Below are 6000 nucleotides of genomic sequence, written 5' to 3'. Positions count from 1 at the left end.
ATAATTCGAAAGGAACAGAGGTATTTTTAGATCCCGCGTTTGATTTCCTCTGCTCACAGGTTCCTTTTTGAAGTTGGTTCTGTGTTCAAATGTGCGGGGTGGACTTCAAAAAACAAATAAATCTATTCCTCCTCTTTAACATTTCACGCGAAATGCCTTAATAAAGACCAGTGGGTGAGAGGAGACCAGAGACGGGTCAGGAATCTAAAAAAATCAAATCAAATCCCTGCGTGTTTCCTCTTCTCCATACCCCTCTGCCTAACACACCGTGATCGATCGCCTGCAAGTTTAAATCTTGGTGGGGAGCGCAAACGCTCTTTCCGCCGGAGGCTTTCCAGTAAAAGAGACTTGGCGATCGTGCGCTTGGAGCAACAAGGAAACCAGGAGGAGGCGAAGCTTGCCAGACCAGAGCAGGCGGCCGCTCAACGCAGCGCTGGACTCGCTTGGGCAGGGGGCGCAGGCGGCGCTCGCTCGGCAGAGGGCGTCCCGCTCGCGGCTTCGAGCGGAGCCGGGAGGAGCCTCGTGCGTTGCGCGCCTGGGCCGGGGAGGAGCTGCGCCACCGCCGCCGCCGCCGCTTGTGCCACGTCCATCGGGCTGAGCCGAGCCGGGAAGCGGCTGGAGCGCCCGCACGTGCGCGCCAGTGGTGAGTCCAGGCGGGGCGGCCAAGTTGCAGGAGCGCGGCGATCTCCGTTCTTCTCTCCTCCTCCAAAAATTTAAAAGGGAGCCAAAGACCCGACACCCGCAGCCCCGATCGCTGCCTGCCCGGGACTTTCTTTCCCAGCTGTAGATTCCGCAGGCGGCGTAAGTCGTGGGACGCGTAAGCGCGTGTGCATGCTGGTTACTCACGAGTAGGAGCCGCGTCGAGCCCAGCAGCGCACTTTGCGCCCTGCGTAAAAACAACCCGATTGCCAGCCTCCCCAAAGCCTTTGCGGCAAAGGAGGTCCAAGTCCGGGCCCCGGGAGGTGGGGGGGGGGGAGAAAGTGCCGCCTGGGTTTGTAGCTCGAGACTACGTGGCGCGCTCTACTCGAGAGTAGAAGGTCGTCTGAACTCGTGCATAGGGCGCGCGCGTAGGATTTCACCCCGGTGTTTACTCGGCGGAGACTTCCGCGGTGCCGGCGAAGAAAAGCGTGCGTTAGGTAGGATTGAAGCTCCTTTTTTGGGAGGGGGGAGCCTAGGGGGCGCAAGAAAAGTGGCGCGAGGTTTCAAAACGCGTGGAAATCGGGGGGCAGAGAAAGAGTTTTTTGTGTTTGGGCGGGATGAGGCCTCTTTCGGGTTGCAAGGAAGGCGAGAGGCGGGAGTCCCGTTGGAAACTTTGCAAAGCAAAGGGAAGAGGCGTGTTTAAAGCTGGGAGGGGAGGTGGGTGGAGGGGAGGAGAGGGTTAAAAGGGGGTCGCGGATCAAGTTGCTGCCCTGATCGCGACCCGGAGACTAGTCCCTCCCTCCACCCCCCCCCCTTTAAGTCAGTTTCCAGACGCGCAGCTGCTCGGCTTTGTAAGCGCCCTAGTAAGCGGATCTCCAAGAGACTAGTTGCTGTGTGGATCGAAATGGGGAGTCGTGCAGGCTGCAACTTCCTGCGCAACTTGGCCAGGACTTCCCCAGCCCCGATTGGGGGAGAGAGGAGGATCCGTACACGTAACGCCGCTTTGCTGCTGATCCAACAAAGAGGCGTCCCAGTGTCCTTTCTACCCCCGCCAGCGTCTTTTGGACTCTGTTGCATGTCTGGGACGATTTTCCCGGTCCCTTTTAAAGTAGGACTTGGCTGCGTTTTGTGGGAGCGGAGATCAGGACTGCACCTTGCTTGGGCAGGGGCGTCTCATGGGTGTTTTCCTCGGATGTAAGCCCAGCTATGTTCAGCGACATATGTTATGCCTAGTTGCGTTGCAAATCTTAAGCACCTTTAAGATTTAGTGCAGTTTTGGGGAGCAGAACTTGAAACAAGAGACTTGATGAATATAGCAGCGCTGCATGAGACTCTGGGAACTGTAGTTCTTTTAAAATCAAATTTAGCCTGGCCCTAAGAAATATGAGTAAAGGGGAAGAAGTCGTAGCGTAACAGCCCAATAATTTGAGGTTAGTGGGACACCAAAGGCTGCTTTATCATTTTCGCTCCAGTAGCTGTGAAACTGGCGACTGCTTTTGATCTTTGGACACAGTGACATTCGTCAGGCACTCATTTCTTCGGTTAATATTATGCTCAAGGTGTATGATTTTCTTTATTGCATTTATATCCTGCCCTTTCTTCCGAGGAGGTCAAGGGAATGCACATGGTTCCTACCGTTTTATCCAAGCAACAGCCCTGTGAGGTAGGCTATGCTGGGAAAGAGCGACTGGTCTGAACTCTCACAGTGAGCTTTGTGGTTTAGGATGCGATCCTATAGCAAAATCCACCGGGATGAGTGGGTTTGGGGTTGAGCCAGGAAGTTCCTGGCACAGCTGGGCTTTATCTTCCCCCATCCCAGCTCAGCTTAAGCCAGCTCTGAAAAAAGGGGGTGTTTGGGGATGTGAGGTGGTGGCAGGACCAGAGAGGGATCTTAGGCAGGATCCCACGCCACTTCATCTTGGTCACATGACCTGGCAACCCCAGCTACCTTTGAAGGTGACTCAGAAACTACAAGTAATCCAGAATACGGCTGCCAGACTGGTGACTGGGTGTGGCTGCTGGGACCATATAATGCCAGTCCTGAAAGATCTATGCTGCCTGCCAGTACGTTTCTGAGCACAATTCAAAGCCTTTAAAGCCCTAAATGGCCTGAGTCAAGTATACCTGAAGGAGTGTCTCCATCCCCATTGTTCAGCCTGAGCACTGAGGTCCAGCTCCGAGGGCCTTCTGGCGGTTCCCTCACTGTGAGAAGTGAGGTTACAGGGAATGAGGCACAGGGCCTTCTTGGTAGTGGCGCCTGCCCTGTGGAACGCCCTCCCATCAGGTGTCAAGGAAATAAACAACTATCTGACTTTTAGAAGACATGTGGAGGCAGCCCTGTATAGGGAAGTTTTTAATGTTTGATGTTTAGTTGTGTTTTTCTATTATGTTGGAAGCCGCCCAGAGTGGCTGGGGCAACTCAGTCAGATGTAATAGTAGTAATAATATAATAAGAATAATTTTAAGCCGGCAAAAGGGCAGTGTCGCTCAAAAACTATTTTAAAGGCTTGTTTTGCCTCTGCCAGGCTCTGCCATCCTAAGGCAACCCCGCTGCTGAACGGAGTTTGGATCTGCCAGCTTAACTTCCACCGACTTGATTTACATCAACTTATTGTGCGAAAGGTATTGTTCCCGTGGTGTGGATTTGAATTCGGGCATTGCCACCCTTTTTCGGCCCACCCTTTGCACACCAGAGAATCTGTTGTGGATGCACCCACTTCTCTCACACACCTAGACAGGTGCTACAACCTGTTCTGTTGCTTATACAGTAATGTCATGCTTCTTTCAAAACTTTCCTGGTCAACTGGTGGGGTGGGGGTACCAGGAGGGCATTAGGGATGACCTCAGTGGGCACATAGGTGCTGTGTTGGCAATAATAATAATAATTTATTATTTGTACCCTGCCCATCTGGCTGGGTTTACCCAGCCACTCTGGCTGGCTTCCAACAAAGATTAAAATACATTAAAATGTCACATATTAAACACTTCCCTGAACAGGGCTGCCTTCAGATGTCTTCTAAAAGTCTGGTAGTTGTTGTTCTCTTTGACATCCGATGGGAGGGCGTTCCACAGGGCAGGCACCACTACCAAGAAGGCCCTCTGCCTGGTTCCCTGTAGCTTTGCTTCTTGTAGCGACGGAACCACCAGAAGGCCCTTGGCGCTGGACCTCAGTGTCCGGGCAGAATGATGGGGGTGGAGACGCTCCTTCAGGTATACTGGGCCAAGGCCGTTTAGGGCTTTAAAGGTCAACACCAACACTTTGAATTGTGCTCAGAAACTTACTGGGAGCCAGTGTAGAGAAGGCAACCCCTTCTCTGAGCATTGCCCCATTCTGGTTTGAAGGAGGGGAGCCTGCAGCTGGAAAAGAGAAGGGAATTTGTGCGTTCCCATTGACCTAAGAGTTATTTTTAATGTGCCGCCTGTGTTTTTGTGCCAACGTTGTGTTTTTCAGTTGGGGAACCTGTATGGCATTGTGCTCGGGACTGGTTTCGTTTGGGGAGGTGGCAGCAGGCCCCTCATGCCTCTTTGCACAGCCATGATGGAAGTTCCACCTGCCTCCTCTCCCTACAGGCCACGTGTGAGGAACCTTTGGCCTTCCAGGTGCTGCTGAACTACAACTCCCATCAGCCTCAGCTAAGCATGGCCAACCAAACAGTCAGGGATGAAGGGCATCCTACTTCTTTTTTTCAACCGTGCTTTTACCGTATTTTTAGCTCTATAGGACGCACTTTTTCCCCTTCAAAAATGAAGGGGAAATGTGTGTGCGTCCTATGGAGCGAAGACGCCATAGCCCCGCGACCGTCTCCCGGCTGGAGAAGTGACGCGTGACTATGGTAGCAGCCTCTCCGCTGCGCCTTTCCGCTGCTCCCTGACCTGCTCTTTGGGGCTGGTGGTGGGCTTCCCCCCGCCAGCCCCAAAGAGCAGGTCGAAAGGAACCTGAAGCCTGGAGAGCGAGAGGGGTCGGTGTGCACCGACCCCTCTCGCTCTCCAGGCTTCCAAGGTAGCCGTCTGAACGCACCTTAAACGGCACCTTGTTTTAGAGCGGGAAAACAAGAGGGGGAAAATTCTCCCCCTCTTCGCAGTGCCTCCTGCCACTTCGCTGAAGGGGCGCTGGGCAGAGAGCGGAAGAATTTTTTTCCCTTGTTCTCCCCCCTCTAAAACAAGGTGCGTCCTATTGTCCGGTGCGTCCTATGGTGCGAAAAATACGGTAATTAAAGCATCCAATAAAACAAATGCAAGCTTCAAGGGAAAAAATTCAGCATCTGGAAGGCCGAACGTTCCCCATCCTTTGCCGAAAGTGTGTTGGGACATTGCTTCTCCAGGTCCCTGTTTTTCAGGCTATGTGTGGGAGAGGCGTGGGAGGCAGGCAAAGAGAATGTAAACCTGGCACCGAATACTTTATAAAGCTTTAGGTACAGGCAGGGCTCTGAGCTGGCAGCAGGAAGGAAGCTGAGGAGCAGGGGCATTTCAGAGATCTGGGAATGGTTGGCCAGGGAGCCAAGACACAGCCTCTTTTCAACATCTGAAGGGCAGAAGGCGGAGCAGACTTTTGCTTCCTGTTGTTCGAGAGGGCAGGGCCAGGATCAGACGGCTAGAAAGTCGTGTTTTTCAAGGTGAATTTGGGTTCCTGAAATTCGTTCTGATTGTGCAGCTAAAATACAACAGATACAGTGGTACCTCGGGTTACATACGCTTCAGGTTACATATGCTTCAGGTTACACACTCTGCTAACCCAGAAATAGTGCTTCAGGTTAAGAACTTTGCTACAGGATAAGAACAGAAATCGTGCTCCGGCGGTAGCAGGAGGCCCCATTAGCTAAAGTGGTGCGCTTCAGGTTAAGAACAGTTTCAGGTTAAGTACAGACCTTCGGAACGAATTAAGTACTTAACCTGAGGTACCACTGTAGAATTCTACAGGCTGTGTTGCTCTAGCCTGTGGAAACAGTCCGGGTCGCAGGATCTCCAGGCATACACCTCCAATGGTGGAGACATCAGCCGCCATACTGGGCATCTTCACTTGGTCGCAGGCGGCCGAAAGCCAAGTGCAAAGTGGGCCTGTCACCGGGTGAATTACAATCGCTGCTCCAGATGTTTTGAACTTGCCGTGGCTGGTGCTGATGGGAACCGTAGTCCAAAACATCTGGAGGGTGCCACATTGACGATGTTCTAGAGCTGATGATGCAGCCATGGTGCCTTTAAGACGAGTGTGAGTCTAAGGTTCTTGGCTCCCTTGCCCTGGTTTTATTGGATGCTGGGCAGCTTGACAACAGCACGTTAACCATGATCCAGGATTTAATCAAACCCTCTTTTTTAATTTCAGTCATTCGGCTAGCACCCCGTGGGGCTCCGCATTAGGGAACG

General features: G+C 52.6%; 1 protein-coding gene across 3 annotated transcripts in view; it reads left to right on the top strand.

The window, feature by feature from the left end:
• Positions 1–553: 553 nt before the first annotated feature.
• Positions 554–6000, top strand: part of SMCO4 (single-pass membrane protein with coiled-coil domains 4) — a 48731-nt gene continuing 43284 nt past the window's right edge. The window contains exons 1-2 of one of the 3 annotated variants that reach the window (XR_008330105.1): positions 712–801; positions 4091–4333. The gene's annotated coding sequence lies outside the window, so the exon portion shown is untranslated. Of the gene's footprint in view, positions 644–711; positions 802–4090; positions 4334–6000 lie in introns of those variants that run through there. The other 2 variants (XM_053385594.1, XM_053385595.1) reach the window with 2 other exon arrangements.

This window comes from Podarcis raffonei, chromosome 4 (genome assembly GCF_027172205.1).
Source record: "Podarcis raffonei isolate rPodRaf1 chromosome 4, rPodRaf1.pri, whole genome shotgun sequence".
Lineage (NCBI taxonomy): Eukaryota > Metazoa > Chordata > Lepidosauria > Squamata > Lacertidae > Podarcis > Podarcis raffonei.
This window is presented reverse-complemented; position numbering and strand designations above follow the sequence as displayed.